At 40.8% G+C, this 17,212-nt stretch overlaps 1 protein-coding gene across 2 annotated transcripts in view; it reads right to left on the bottom strand.

The window, feature by feature from the left end:
* LOC137290324 (regulator of G-protein signaling rgs-2-like) overlaps positions 1-1,346 on the bottom strand; it is a 110,935-nt gene extending 109,589 nt beyond the window's left edge. For both annotated transcript variants that reach the window (XM_067821160.1, XM_067821159.1), the window contains exon 1: positions 1,270-1,346. The gene's annotated coding sequence lies outside the window, so the exon portion shown is untranslated. The remainder of the gene's footprint in view (positions 1-1,269) is intronic.
* Positions 1,347-17,212: the final 15,866 nt, after the last annotated feature.

Genomic DNA, 17,212 nt, shown 5'->3' on the forward strand with positions numbered 1-17,212 from the left:
TCATACATACAGAGGATACAAAAATACAGAAATCGTGATTTTGCCATCAAAGCATCCTTCGTCTTAATTAACAGCTGCTGAAAGGATCGTTTCATCCAAGATGAATTATTTTCCCCAACGCTACAAGTGATTGACCATTTTGTAAATCAAACCTGCTGTCTGATGTTATTGATAACAGTGATGAAGGGGAATAGCCGTGTGGACAACTTTATGTCATCCATTTGTATGGCAACCTTGACCGACGAATAGGCCGCCAGGTGTTCGAGGTTCCCTGTGCTGGTGAAGGCTTAGGTCAACGCCAATTAAGAGCACCAGGAGGGATATTGGGCATCAACGCCACGGGTGGGGGGAGGGGAGTGAGTGGGCTGTGATGATGTTGTCCAGATTGACTGTTACTGAATGAGCACTGCTAACTAGCTCGCTCTTACATTAGCATAATGATAAGATGGGAAATCATTCAAGATCGCCAACACATGTGTCGAAGCTATCGCAATGATCAACCGGTTCAATACAGCTCCTGTTCGCCCCCAGAAAACCCTATATTCAGCTTATCCCAATTGACACGGTGGGTTACGTGGCCTGGAAGCGAGCGAGCGAGCGACAGTTCTACTACCATGTTGTTGGATACAGGCGTCAGGATTTCCCACACGCGAGAGATGCCTAGCAAGCGGCCATGATGCCACGGGATCGACCGGTTTTGCCGAGCATTGACAAGCTAGTACTGATTGCAAATGAAGAATGAATGAAAAAATATAGCCACATCTCCATGAAGATTCCAATATCCTCGTAATGGATGAAATTCCCATTTAACCCCCTAAGCGGGCCCATATCGGCAGGCAAGCTGTCGTCTGCTCGTGCTCCGATCTATACGATCATCTGTTTCCAAGAGGAAGCTTATGGGTGAACGCCATGTGTTAGCACGAATGGTGTATGGCAGCTTGTTATTGTGTTCTAACGATCCGGCATTTGTTGATAAAATATAACAATCAGCATCGGTCAATGCTCACAGAACACGAATAATATCAAGGTCCATTCCCGAGGAACTGAAATCAGTGTCGGTGAAACGTCAGAACGAATTGACAACACTATCATTATAAATGCTATTATTAATGGAATATAGGCCAAAGCTGTATGGGGAAAATGTGCCGTTATTTAAGGGACGATGCTAGGCCACCTGTCGTTCCCCATTGATAGTTCTCTCCGTAGCTATGGCAACAGATATGTAAGTATGACCCCGATTACAGCTTGTGTATTGTAGAATTTACTTACCGAGTATACCTCTGTAACGACCCGTGGCCGCCGATCAGTCCATCCTTGGAGTGGTTATTAGCTATCCTCTGTATACATCCAAACCGTGCCTTCAGCTTTCACAATACGCTTCTCTTGTTTTGATGCTTGAATACATCTACCCAATACATACGTTTACTGTAGTCCAAGAAAATCTAAGTCGGGAAAATAACACATAGCAAATATACAGATTCGATAGGAAAAAACCTGTGCATAAATCACCTCGAAATGAAAGCGAGGCAGACTACAACGCGTGCAGTCTTGACGCTCCCCGAGTCGACGGAGGAAGTTGCAAGGTTACTCGAGACAGACTCGGCAATTCCCGGCCTCGCTCGCCGGCATCGATTCAGCTAGGTCTGATTATGATAATGAGACGCGAATAACTAGCATCCAGTGTTGCTGTCAATCGAACTCTGAACAGAGAACAAGTGGGTAGCTTCCAGCGAAACGTAACGGTCGGGCAGAGGGTCGGGTTGAGTCATGTCACCACTGTCTGTGACGGCTGGTATTGGATTTAATTAATGTTTCGTAATGAAACGGATGACGAGGGATGTTTGGATCATTTGCATTAAACATTTATCTCCCATTTGTATTATGTTTAGATGCTATCTGTGTCACTTAAATACTGTTTGTTTTCTGTTGTTGTATCTAGTAATGTGTTTTGTTTGTTTGGATATTTTTTATTGTTTTTTTTTATTTAAATGGGCATTTGGATATTGATTCACTAACGTGAAGGGAATACTTTTTAATACGGGTTTTATGTAAATTTAAATAGCATTTCAAGTTTCATAATGACTTCTACCCAAAGGTTAAAAATATTTATCTGGCATCGCGCCCTGTGTTTGTCAAGTAAATGTTTCAATTGCAAACAGGTAAAATCCACGGTTGAAACTGAAAGTTACCTCAAGGCTATAAATGTGAAGAAATTTCGGATAGCAATTGCAAGGTTAAGGTGTTCATCCCATGATCTCTTTGTGGAAACAGGAAGGTTCACAAATATCTCTAGATAATATCTAAAATAGATATTGTAGACTTTGTAATATGAATACCATAGGCGACGAATATCATCGACCTCCATTTTATTCAACAATAAGAGAAAGATATCTGTTTGTGTATTATATTAGACACCCAAACACCCACAAATTTATTGCTCTACTGTGTTCAAATAATTCTCTAATTATACGAAATGTATCATCATTTATATTCAATGCCTTAAACTATAGAAATACTGTCATGGCTTAATTATGTCGAGTAGTATCAACGATAATGTTTGCTTATGGTCTACCATATGCATGTTGTAAATGTTCTACAGGCCTGTGGCCTCTTCAGTACTGAATAAATGGCATCAATTGCATTACTCGTTTTATAGACCGTGTAACTGGTTCGTGTGTTATAACATGTGAGTGGGTGAGTTTACTTTTATGTCCCTTTCAACAACATTCCAGCAATGTCAATGCGGGACACGAAAAATGGACTTTACACACTTTAACCATGTGGGGAATCGAACTCCGTCTTAGAACGAACGCTTTAACCAGTGCGCTACCCCACTGCCCCTCCACACGTATGAATAGTCAATAAATTTAATCGCTCATGAACGGGATCTTGCCTTCTTCATCTATGTTGCATAGTTAGATTTGTTGTCAAGCACTCGATCCACGAATATGCGTTTCTGAGTGCTACAGAATCCTTCCTCCCCCTCCGAATATTCGAGACACCGAATATAGTTTACAACAACGAAAACCCTAATAAACTACAGTACAGGAAAAGAATGCTGAACGTTAAGTGTTGAAAAGCAAAGCGAGATGTAAAAAGAAATAAAGTACTAGCAAACCTTTCCTTAAATTATTCAAGTGTTTGAACCCTTTGGACACCAATTTGATATCCTGAGGGGGGACACAGGATACAGCTGAAAAGCAAAATATTAAAACGGAAATTGAAATGAAGAAACTAAATATATTGTAAAGGTTTTCTTAGACAACTCCTTCTTTTACGACATTCTAGAGCATCTCGCATAAAGAAAAACGGAAAAAAAAAACCAATCTACCACAATTTATTATATACTACATGAACTTTTAAAACCAAAGATTTTTTAAAGACAACACCATTAAAACAAAAGGAATATATTTCGAATACAGTGAATTGAAACTCAGAAAAATCACGAAAAAATATTTTTTACTTTTGCTTATTTTCAGACGGTACAAACTGAGGGTAATATATTATGTTACATTAGACTGTCCGCTAATGTGCTCGTGACTGTGCACTTTGTAACATGTTAATAATTTATGGAGCACTGGATACCATCAGTAAACAAGCGAACTTGCTCAAATATCATGACAAGGATAACAGATAATGATAATTTGAGTTAAGGAAGGAAGTAAACATTATATCCGTTTGTGATGGATTTCAACAGTTCGTGTACTTGCAGTCGTGATAAACGTAAAAGGAGAGAGCATAATCCCCTCCCACTACAATATAATGAGTATGGTTAGAACTATGAATTAGTCATATCGCGTCATGCGAGCTAGAATGAGAGAATCCAAAGTGTTACAGGTTTAATTGCTATGTAACTCGTGTATTTCCATGAAATGAAAACCTTTGAACAATAACAAGGCGAATCTGGGATTCAAACTGACTATCATAAGTGCCTAAGGGAGACAATCTCGATTTGCCTTCAGTGACAGGAGAACCGACGACACGAGCCCAATACATCATCACAATACCCCAACCCCCACCCCCACCCCCACTCCCACTCCCACTCCCACTCCCACTCCCCCTCCCGCTCCCGCTCCCACTCCCATCCCCACCCCCATCCCCACCCCCCATCCCCACCCCCACCCCCGCCCCGGTGCATCCCTATCAACAATTTTGTAAACATTTAAACTCCGGGTAGGCGATAAATGTTATAATTATCCGTTTCGCTTCGGAATCCTGTCTGAATTTGTTCCTTAGTCACTTACTGTTGATAATATTTGAACTTGAAATGTGCAGTTAAACTTATGTTACACTGGCGATATGTAAAAAATCTAGACTGGAGAAGACAATCCAGTGATCAACATTGTCAGCATAAAACCATACATTAACCAAATCAGCGAGCCTGATTAGTCGCCTCTTCGGAAAGCCTGGAAAAATTTTCAAACTCGTATCTTGACAGATCCTTTGATATGAGTACAGGATTGATTATAACAGCTAGGCGTTTTTTTAAAAAGAAACTACAGTGACATTTATAAGCCGATGTGACGACAACTTTCAACCCTAACGCCCAGGGTGGGACTTGTCAGTTAGGGATGCAGACTGGGATTAAGCTGAGAAATAGTTTTTTTTCATTTTGTATAACTTATAAAACTGATGTTTCGAGGTTTCAAATTAAATGAACGCTTTCATTTGAATTTCACCACAGTGCTTACAGCATTTCAAGTAGTGTCTGAACCATATTATTCCCCTACTGCCCAACCCTCCCGGAAATGCTAAAGAGTAAATGAAGCTAGTCTAGATTCGCTCATGTTCACACTGGGGCGCCTTTTCAAATAAAACAGGCTTATTTGTTAGTATCCAAATAATTATGATATATATTCAGAGCCTAAGCGTTAGTCTACACTTCGAGCAACGAGCGCCGACTGAACATTAGTTAACCAGTAAAGTTAAGACCTGGACTAAACCGCCTAAACGCGTATCAGATCCAGCACACGACAATCAGGAGGACATACCGTGTGGAGACAGGTCGATACAGTAATGTGCCTTTGAGTGAAAGAGTATGTTTTAATTGTCATGAATACGTGGAAGATGAACTCCATGTTTTATTTCATTGCCCTTTATATACAAGTATTACTGATAAGTTTTTAAGTTTTAGATGATGCTCGCTTTTATTATATCCAATGATGATCTGTTGTTTTTTAACGGCCAAAAACTCTTACTTGAAACCGCAAGTCCATTTTATATAATGCTTAGATTTATCTCTGTGGTGTCATTCTTGTTTAGTCTCCGGGGTTTTTTGTTTGTTTGTTTGTCTTTTGAGGGTTTTTATACTTTTTATAGTCTCTGATAACCCGATATGGAAATAAAAAAAGATGATACATTATATCCTTCTGATGCTCGGTGGTGGGGTAGCCTAGTGGTTAAAGCGTTCGCCGAAGCCCCGGGTTCGAAATGAAACCCCAGTGTCCCGCCCATCCCCGTCTTTGATAAAGACGGAATATCGCTAAAGGAAGCACGTGTATACACTCTAATGTACTGATATGATAAAATGCATCGACCAGGAAGATCACCAAATGTTTTACCGTCAGATACTCCAATCACTGCACCTTTCCCATATCAGTCGTAGAGACTGTGGGGTAGCCTAGTGGTTAAAGTGTTCGCTCGTTCGTCTAGCCGAAGGCCCTGGTTCGATTCCCAGATGGGTACAATGTGTAAAGCCTATTTCTGGTGTCCTCGCCGTGATATCGCTTGAATATTGCTAAAAACGACGAAAACCATATTACTCACTCACTCACTCACTCACTCACTATCAGTCCTGAAAACTCAAAGAAAGAAGGAGTAACAGGAATAAGGGATATGGATGACCATCAAAGTTTACTAAATAAGTTTCTGATTTTGAAGTACAAATATCCCATACGGATATCAAAATACATATAAGCCGTAAATTCCTAGGTATAATCTGATTCATTACAGTGTTTTTCTTCATTATTGAATCAATCAGCAGAACTAATTAACTTTAACGGCTACGGGACCAATCTGGAGTTGATGAGACGGTTTGAGCAACCCCGGTTAGCTGAAGTATGGTATCAATCAGATGACATGTGCTTACATTTAGGTCATTCTTTGGTCAACACGCGTTCACCAGGGTCGTCAAGGATTTTAAAATCGAACGCGACCACACAAGACGGAATGTTCCCCAGATATGGACTGAATGCATGGTCCCCAAAACGAGGATTATTAACCGAAAGGTTTACGATACAAAAGTATTGTGTAGGAAGGGCATTCGTTTGTCTTTCCTGTCCGTTTTCTAGAGAATATCTTACTAGAATGATGGGTAAGTCTAGACTGCCACTGTTCAAGGAAATTAAGGTTTGTTTTGGCTTACTTAAAACTTTATTTCTGGAACTAAATGTCAGTCAAAATATTTGATGATATTCTATGTTTCTGGGATGTTACTGAAATTAACAGAGGTTTTCGAGTGAGAGTGTAAGTGTTTGGGAAGTAACTGAGAAAAACACATGCTTAGAACGTTACTGCGATTGAAAAACATTTAAAAGTAACAGAGAATTACACGTATTTGGGAAGTTACTGAGAATAACAGAGAGATTCGAGTAACAGAGTGTGTTTGGGAAGTGGCTGAGATAAATACGTGCTTAGAACGTTACTTCTATTAAAAGTTGTTTGAGAGTACGTAGTTACTGAGATTAACTGGTGTTTGGGTGTAATTAAAATTAACACATGACGTGTCTATGATGTTTGGTAATAAGCATGTGTTTTGGAATACGTAGGACTAACACGTTTTGAGATTGTGCTTTATAGCTTAGTTTTGAATGGATGTGACCTACACGTTTTTAGAGAGTAATTTAGATTGGATGAGGCCCACGAACAAGGATACAGGTCCGCAAAAGGGAGGCAACTCATGCCGTCAGGAAAACATTAGCGTTAGTAGTAACAGATATTCTCTACAACTGTGCAACTGTGATAGTGACAAAATCATTTTAAACACAACTAAATTCCTCGGAAACGAAATCAAACGTCCAGTTTGATTATGGCTGAAAGAAACACAAAAATAAATGGTTATTCTATAGTCACGTGTTTGATATCATAGCAGTGGATTTCGTATTGAGTTTGTAGTGTTTTGACAACTGTCGAGTCGAGCAACGTGTAAATACCATTTGTAATGTTTCGGCGAAATCCAATTCGTATGTGTATACATTTTCATTGCAGCCACTTTATAACAGTGATGTAAATATTCAAAATGGAATGTGGTGATGTCATTGAGAATTGCTGGTATAATTTGAGCTTATTCGGCAAGACATGGGGGCGCGGGTCTCAGGCGAAGTAATTTGCCGTGCAGAGTTGCGTCCCTTGGGCACGTCAGGCACCTACAGCTGTGACTCGAATTGCCTGCTCGCCCCACCAGGTTTCTAGGATTGCGAGCAGATTGCTGATGAACTTCAACAAAACGGTAAATAAATGGCTGAGAGCCCATTTCTGGTGTCCCACGTCTTGATATTGACGGAATAAGGCTAAAGGCGGCGTACAAGCCAACTCACTCATTAAAACTGGATTAAGCTATATAGCATCTTTAATCCCAACACACCCACAACGTACAGGAAAATCATGTACATGCCTCTGATTATTATTATGACCATACACATGAGCATGTTTTTAATGGCTGCCACATGTATAATCGTGATTCTTCAACACGTGGGTCCGTGCTAATTAATTAGCCCTATAATTACCCCAACAAATCTTGTTAATCGCGCTGTTGTCCATAATGGAATAACGCTAATGGAAAACCCTCATGCGTGGGTCCACTCAGGCAATTACTTCACTACATTGTTTTCCGCTATTTGTAATTACTACCAGACCATATGACCTTTTTCGTGTCACATCTTGCCACTGTGGAAATGCTGAATGCCAGCGTACAGTGAAACCTGCGGACTGAAACATAAACTGAAGCGGAAAAGAAAGTATACACTAAAGTTGAAACTGGATTTCACAATGCGTTTCTGACTGAAATGTGTCACCGAAACATTGCATACTTCAGGTCAGAAAGGGAGCTTTTATTCCAGATGCATTACTATCGATTAACTATCCCTTGCTTAATTGCCTGGACGATTATCGGGAGATTAATGCTTTTTTCAACAATAAAATTCTTCATATATTTTATAAGATGTTGATTTCGATTGAACTAAATCCATGAAGTCATGGTGAACGACTTGTTGACATAGGTATAATCCGTATGACATCCGAGTAAGTGAATGGGTAAGTGAATGAGTGAGTGAGTTAATGTTTCAAAATGCGACCAAAGAATGATCGGAACTGAATATAGCTGACCAATACGGACCATAAGTACTGCGGCACTTGCTCATCGATCAATGCTGATTGATCGACGCATTAACTTTTCATCATCAACATACTTTGGAATTTATAATGAAACAGAAATATGTTAACTTATATGTTTTACGAACCTGTGTTTTATTTCAGCGAGATATTGTCAAATGTCAAAGAGTATTATTAATCAATGACCCAACTTGAATCAATCAATGAGTACCGCCAGATCATATGTAAAATGATAACAATTGCAAGGCCAGCATAACATTTTCGAAGGCAACATCATCATCCGAACGAAAACGGCAAATTAGACAGTTCGTTAACTATGGGAACCCACGCTGGTTCAAATCCCGGTTGATCCTGACCATGTTTGTAGGTTTTTCCATGATCCCACATGTGCCTATGGGTAAAGATCCCGGTTATACTTGAACATCAGTAACCCACGCTTGTCGTAAAATAGGACTAATAGGTGGCCAGGATAGATGACTTGGTTGACATGTCATCGTATCCCAATTGGGTAGATCGATGCTCATGCTGTTGATCACTGGATTCTCTGGTGCAGACTGGATTGTTTACAGACTGTCGCCATATTACTGAAAAATCTAAACTCACCCACTTAGACAGATGTTTCCTGTCATTATTGTTCGGTCCATGCAGTGTAGAATTTCAAGACATCCCGATTGCAAACTAGTGAAGTCATATATCCTACAAATTTAGTATCAAATTAGTTCCGACCGATGTTGTTATTAGAACTTACGAGCAATGACGCAGACATTCATATGAAACTGTATGTTAAGTCAAACAGGAAGTGGATTACAGCTAACCAATCTGTACCAACGCTGTGGAAGAGTGCTGGAAACACGCGCTCTCTTTACACGTTGTCTGTAACACGAGCGCAACGTTTGAAGTGATGACAGGTAATATGTACATCGGATACCTACCTACACAGACAATTTAGTCTACCCAAAGGGACATAATCTGTCGACGGGATATTATTGAATTTCTGAAATAGTCTCCTCCCTAGATTGCGATCCATTATGAGATCGATATGATTCTGCCACACGGAGCTGTTGTTAAAAGGGGAGTCTTGTCCTTAATATCTCTGGTCGGTTTATGTAGGGTTGCTCACAGTCCTACAAAGGTAGGGTGGGTGTATCAGCTGTAGTGTGTACGGTGATGTGTTATGCGTGACTGTATGGTGAAGGCTAGTGAATTAGTGTTTGTAATTGTGTAAATGTAATAAATTGTTATTTTCCACAGTAGCACAGAATGTTTTGTGGATTGATGACAGAAACTAAGCGATTACAGTGCAATATTGTGTGGGATAGTTTAGTTCAGAACTGCGTAGTACAGTTTGGCGCAATATTGTGTGGGGAGGCTTGGTTTGGGACTGTGATGGGTAGTTTAGTGCAACATTGTGTGCGATAGTCAAGTCCAGAACTTTAGGGTAGTTTAGGACTGTGTGGAGTAGTTTGGTGCAATATTGTGTAGGGTAGTTTAGTTTAGTACTTGTTGGGTAGTTTAGTTTAGGACTGTCTTGGATAGTCTGGTGGAGTAATGTGTAAGATAGTTTAGCCCAGAACTTGTAGGGTAGTTTTAGTTCAGTACTGTGTTGGGTAGTTTGTTGCAGTATTGTGTAGGGAACTTAGTTCAAGACTGTGTGGGGTAGTTTGGAGAAAATACTGTGTACGGTACTTTAGTTCAGGACTGTGCAGGGTAGTTGGTGCACTATTGTGAACGATAGTTTTGTTCAAACTTTGTAGGGTAGACTTGTAGAGTAGTTTAGTACAGGACTGTATAGGGTAGTTTGGTGCACTATTGTATAAGATTGTTTAGTCCAGAACTTGTAGGGTAGCTTACGTCAGGACTGTGTAGGGTAGTATTCATGTAGTACAATATTGTGAAGGGTAGTTTAGTTCAGGACTGTGGAGGGTAGCTTAGTTCAGTACTGTGTAGTCCTGAGTGGGATACAGCCCACCTGGCCTAAAATTCACACCTGACAAGCATAACATATTTAATGGCGTAACTGGGGCGTGAAACATGAGTGGAAGAGGTTACTGATCAGTGGAAGTCATTGATCGCCAGTGATACAAAACAGTGTATACAAGTTGTTGTCAACCCGGTAAAACATCAAAGTCAGGCTATTTTAAAAGGAAATGTTCTAAAACATCAGAAGATATCAGCATATAAGGGGCACGAAAGTAAAACAAGTGCTTAATCTTCAACTCAGTCCGGGTACTTAAAACACAGTGAACTTTCTACTGGGAAGTGCTCATATCTTCCAGTCTTAAATAGTGAAACCACATCTGAATATTGCTGTAGCGCCTCGTTGTTTTCTTTGTAAGTTAACATTGACATATTTCTCATATCCATAGTGCTTCGGAAAAGTAACATAACTCCGTATATAGTTTTCGTGGGTTTCTTCTGTTTCTGTGCTGGGAATGTTAAGAGACACAAACCCTTTGGATAGACCTACAGATTTGGCTTAACATCGTCATCCACTGATGTTAAAAAATTGGTTTGGTACTCCACATGAAAACAGAATACTAAATCACATCATCATTGAGACATATTCACATATGCAGTTTTAAAAATATGTTTCCAAATCCATTTTATACGTAAATTCTATACGTAAATTCTAACAGAAACATTCCTTGTGGAAATTCTGGCATCAACAAATAATAATAAAATAATTTCAATCACAAATGGATCCTTCTCTCTCCAGTACTTAGACGACTCTAAACTGTATAGATTCATACCTGACACTATATCTGCATTTTCTGTTTAATGATTTATGCATTTTTATGAATATATTAATATATTGAAACCTTATCTGTACACCATGTATCGGTATTACTTTAAGTCCTTTTCACGGCTTTGTATATCTGTTATATTAATATTTTGGAAACCAGTACAACATTTGATTAAATATGTTTTCTTCTCTAACTAACAATGAGAAATAAGATACTTGCTTTAAGTATGACTTGTATGTTTGTAGCTATTGCGAATGCACAAGTCAATGTCAGATACCTTCCCAATGTTTGTGACGTGACATTTGCAACTGGACAAGTCCAGTGCAGCACTGTAAAGATCTATCCACACACAAGATGATCGCATGAGAATGTGAGGTAATGTGTGGGTGGATGCAATCGCCTACAGTCCCCAAGGAGCAGCAGCAGCTCGGTTCGTGAACAGTGTGACATAAACTTGGGTGGAGTGTGCGTCCTGGACAAAATAATCACTTCGCAAATGATGGACACCGAACGAACAATGACATGACAAGCTCCACTCCTTGTAAAAATGTCACCCAACCATGATTCACCCCTCATGTGGTCAATGATGGACCAGTCCAGCGATAATCCACCATAATCCTTTAAACTTGTGAGGCATGCATGTCCCATAGGCTAATGCACTTTACCTAACTTATTAAAATACATCCCATTCTGCCTACTGTCCCAAGTTGCCTACATCCCACTTTGCCTGCAAAAATACTGTAGTTAGAATGGGAAGTACGTTTCGACCTGTAAAATAATGGACCAACCCACTTACCAGTTACTAAATGGTATGTTGTGGGTTTGAAGAAAGGGTAATTAATGCAGTTTCAATTAAATTAAATGACATGATGGCCAAGAGTATACATTACACTCCATGACATTTTGTCAAATCCGATGAATGAAATGCATTCAGAAAGAATAAGGATATCTTACACCTAGACAGAATGGGAAGACACCTGAATAATTTCAGCCCCTGTAGTTTATCCTATACTAGTGTATTGATGACTCCAGTAAGGGAGTCTTGGGCAGAATAATGAGGGATGTTGGTTAGGCAGGGTATTTGGGCGACCATGATGGACTGTGGCGTTGTGACATTGTAAGCGCCAATGCTATTCTAATCTTTGTCCCTCACTTACTAATAGACCATGTCAGTGAAGATCCGGGCAATTTTGAACTGATTTCAGCACTCCATTATCGTCTCAAGAGCCCAGTAGTCTTGTTGAAAGCAGTGTCGAACGCGTGCAAAACGTACTGGGTTGATGCACGTAATTGTACCTAAACTACGTAGACCGATACTCATGGTGTCAATCACTGGGTTGTATGGTCCAGACTCGACTGTTTGCTGCCCCGTCAGAAAATATTCTAGGTGTGGCGTTAGCCAATAAACAAACCACAATAGCAGATGCTAGCTCGTCCACTGCACACAAACTATCAGCCCCACAACGATCTCCCCAACCCCGCCCTCCTCTCTCCCACCGGGGCAATCTCCCATCACATGCTATCCGGTCATGATGACTGACCTTTATTCTGTATGTTGCTGCACGTGTGTGCAACAGATATGTCACAAGAACATACTGTTGAAGACAGTCATGACGGAAATGGAAGCCTTTATCCAAGGCTGTACTAAAGGCTGAACCTATGGATGTACATGCAGAGTAATTCTATCCTTAAAAGAGTCACGTCAAGATAAGCGGACAGGACATGGACGCTAGTCTGTTTGAAGGAAATGTATACTTTTAGAAATCATTAAACTATTATTTATTACTTTATAGACTTGTGCAAGTCTGCGAAAACGGCCGATGTTGCATATAGATTTCACATGGTTTTAACGGTCATCTCCAGAACAGACGGATCATTGTGGGGAATGAAGAGTGCCGGCTGTTCTTAAGCGCTCGGATACATAAACGGCTCTCGATGACTCCGGTCATTACGGGGGATACTCAAACTCACTGCCCTGACTAAGAATGCAGTTTCTGAGGCGCATGCTATTTATACTGGTTTGTTACAACTTCATACATGTAAAACGTGGAACCAAGAGCCGCTGTAACACGGGAGGGTTGGGCTGTATAAGGTCTGGATTCACCCTGACCTCAAGAAACCATTAGGAAATCAATGCTGGGATGATCAAAGAGGCCCATAAACCGTGTTTTCTGAGGATAGAGATTCAGTTGGTGTTTACGCTGCTTTGAACTGTATTTCAGTTACATCAAGTCGTGTCTGTTTGATGTGGGAGAGATGTCCGAAGTCATACACTTCTGAGACTGTTATAACTTTGGTGAAACTCACAAGCGCCGATATGGTGCTGTCAACCTGGCAAAACAGTCAGGATGAATAAAGGATTCGAACTCAGGACTACAGAAGTCGAATTCAGGATCAAGTATTCAAACATGACCACTGGACGTGGCACGACTCATTACGTATGTCATGTGAAACATCAAGATTGACGTTAGGGGAAACACTAAACGGAACTGTAACAGGGAGAAGATGGGTGCTAAGAAGGTTTAACGTCAAAGAGGAACACCAAGATAGGCGTCAGGAGGAACACCAAAGTGGACGCCTGGAGAAACACCAAGCTGAAACACCGAGATAGACGTCAGGTATGACACCAAGATGGACGTCGGGTATACCAAGGTGGACGTCTGGAGGAACACCAAGATGGACGTCAGGAGGAATACCATGATAGACGCCCGGTGGGACACAAAGATGGACGTCAGGTGGGACACGAAGATGATTGTCAGGTGAAACACCAAGATAGAGGCCAGGAGTAATAGCAAGAAGGCAGTCAAGAGGAACACTAAAATGGACGTCAGGTATGACACCAAGATGTACCAACAAAGAATACCAACATAGAAACTGGAGGAATACCAAGACAGGCGTCAGGAGGATCACCAAGATAGACGTCAGGACGAATACCAAGAAGGCACTCAAGAGGAACACCAAGATAGGCGTCAGGAAAAACACCTACATGAGACGTCAGGAGGAACACCAAGGAAGACGCCCAGAGGAACAGCAAGATGAGACGTCAGGGGGTACGTGAAATGCGACAGTTAATAGGAATCCCAAGATGAAATGTTGTAAATATATCACCCCTGGGGTGTTACAAAGTTTAAGAGATGTCCCTACGAATCACATTAGAAGTGTCAGGCCTGTTGCTCAGCCACTCCATTGGCTACCAGTTGAACAACGAATTCTCTTCAAAGTCTTATGCATTGTGTTTCGTCGTCTCTCTGGCTCTGCTCCGGTTTATCTCTGCAGTATCCTCACTCTATATTTGCCTTCTCACCTCTACAAATAAGCACACCAAATTACCTTTTCATCAGTGATCCCCAACAATCTCTCATCTTTACTTGTATATAGTGACTCCGGAACTTCTCATTTTGTGCGCTTTGAGCATGTCACGGACATAGATATATGTGCTATATAAATAGCCTTGTATTATTATTATATATTCTTCTACATGGACACTGCCAATAATCATCTATTCCGAGAGGCGGAATGTTCACCAACTGCCTACACCCCTTCCCTTTAAAGAACCAGCCAAGGTAAAAACAGAAAGAGTGAAAAACTGCCTTGTTTTCAAATGTTTTGTTTTGAAATGTTGTAAATCCAAAATATTTTGAAATTGAAAAACAAGGGAAAATGCTCTAATGTTCTGATTAAACTGCGTCCTTCGAAAGGGCGATTTGGGCTTTTTATGTGCTCGATGGTTAAGTTTTCAGACAAAAGCGCAGACTATTGTGGCATGTATTCGATCACAGGCACACTGTAGCGCAGGAAGGGTTGCGCAACAGAGAGAAAATGACCAGTCCTCTTATATCCGCGCGAAGCAAGCAAAGATTGGCAGCGTACTTCCCTCCCTTCGGTTCGAAAAATAATTTTCATGTCAAAATAGAATATCGCCACCATCATAGATACACTCCCATATTCTCAATCCCACATTCAACAATTACTCACGTGAAATATATTTTATTCAATATTAAGTGCAACTCTGGCCATATCAAATCGTTCTTCGCCCCCATTCCTGAAAGCTTCCGGTTCAAGGGAGTGAAGGAACAGGGGAGTTAAATCTAAATCTACATGTTGAATTACGCGTCCGCCATATGGAATACTTGCGGGGTTACCTCCCCTGCTTCATTCACCCGCTACGCCATAAGTGTTTTATGTAGAATAAATGTTACGAAATGCTAACAATAACGATGATAGATGAGAAAAATAAACTCCAACAGTTTTATGGTAAAATAAGGCAATATGGCATTTCGTTTTAAATTCTGCTTATTCTTTTTCCTTCACTCCGTTGAACCGGAAGCCTGCATGGAGAATGGTGACGAAAAACGATATTATATGCCACGAGCGGCGCTTAAAATGTTGAATAAAATATATTTCATGTGAGTAATTATTAAATATGGGGTTGGAAATCTCAAGCTAAACCCGGTGAGGAAATGGATGTGTACCTTTGATGGTGACGATATTTTATTTTGACATGAAAAATATTTTTCGTAACGAAGCGAGGGAAGTACGTTGCCAACCATTGCTCGCTTCGCTTGCATATATTGGTCATTTTCTCTCTGTTGCGCAACCCTATTTGCGCTACAGTTTGCCTGTCATTCTACACAAGACGTTGTAGCAAAACGAGTTATCATGCCGAAATGTCCCGTATGTCATTAACCTGACGTTGATGCGATACTACTCGCCTGTCCAGCCGAAACAACGAAAGTATATATTCGATTGCCTACTTTGAGTGACTTAACAAAACGTTGTTTTACTAATTTCGTCAGCACAGGGATGGCCTAAATGTGAAGCCAGGAAGTGTATCTACTCACATATGCAGATTTCGTTTTAATATTCTGCAATCCATTTTAGTATTACCCGCTGGTCCGGTCCGGCCTAGCCTTTCTTGGCCCGACTTTTAGGCCATTCCTGGTCAACAAGATATAAAGTGAGACACAATTAATCTCAATAGTCATTTCAGCCTGGATCTCATTAGCGTGTTTCCATTAGACATATATTGAGACATACGCTCGTAAGAGTTACTCCCCTTCGTTAACTGTATCTCCCATTTGGTATCGCTGTTTGTTTGTTTACACATACAAAGTTGGTTAGTTTGTTGTTTAAGGCCACTCTCAGCGATATTTTCGCTAAGTAGTCGATTCTGGACCTGACAACCCAGTGATCGACAGTATGAGCATCGATGCACTCATATGCAGACAGTTTGATTGAAGACGCGATATGCATGGTTGAAATGCAAAACGGATGTAAGACTAAAATCTAAGTTTACAGCACTGTGGCTCAGAGGATAACATTTTTCTTTCGAGCATGCGAGTGAGTGAGTGAGTCGCACTAAGCTGAATGACGACGTTCTATAAACAATCGAGACTGGACCATACAATCCAATGTTCATCATCATCACGATGACATGTGTCAACCAAGTCAGTAAGTCTGACCACCCGATACCGTTAATCTCCTCTTATGACAAGCATGGGTTACTGACGACCAGTTCTAACCCGGACCTTCACGGGACGCGTTCGTTGTGTATATGTTGTAAACTTTGAACTCGGCAATATTTCACCTTTGCTTGTATATAGTTCAGTCTGAACTAGGCAATCCAGTGATTGATGTCACGAGCAATGTTCCTCGCCATCAAGGAACAAAAACCCAGTTGTGTGGAAAAGCATCACCTTTGTGACTGTAATATGGCCTACTTTCCTTGTGCCCCAAATCCTGTGAAACTGTTACAGTGTGAGACTTCTTCTAGGTTGAAATGTCAAACACAGTATTTTGTGTGAGCGTGCGTGGCTGCGTAGGTGCGTGTGTGCGTGTGTTGCTGTGTGTTACTCGCACTGGTCCGGAATAGGGCCGGTTTTATAATAGAAGCCCACTCAAATCCCATGACGTAGCTATCCAACATAATGAGTGAGTGAGTGAGTGAGTTTTACGCCTCTTTGAGCAATATTTCAGCAATATCATAGCGGGAGACACCAGAAAATGGGTTTCACACATTGTACCCATATGAGGAATCGAACCCTTGTTCTCGGCGTAACGAGGGAACGCTTTAACCATCCGCCCCTTCCAACATAATGCCGGCCTTTGGTATAGTCCCTTAACACCGATCGAGCACCAGG

The sequence above is a fragment of the Haliotis asinina genome, chromosome 7 (genome assembly GCF_037392515.1).
Source record: "Haliotis asinina isolate JCU_RB_2024 chromosome 7, JCU_Hal_asi_v2, whole genome shotgun sequence".
In the NCBI taxonomy this organism is placed as follows: domain Eukaryota; kingdom Metazoa; phylum Mollusca; class Gastropoda; order Lepetellida; family Haliotidae; genus Haliotis; species Haliotis asinina.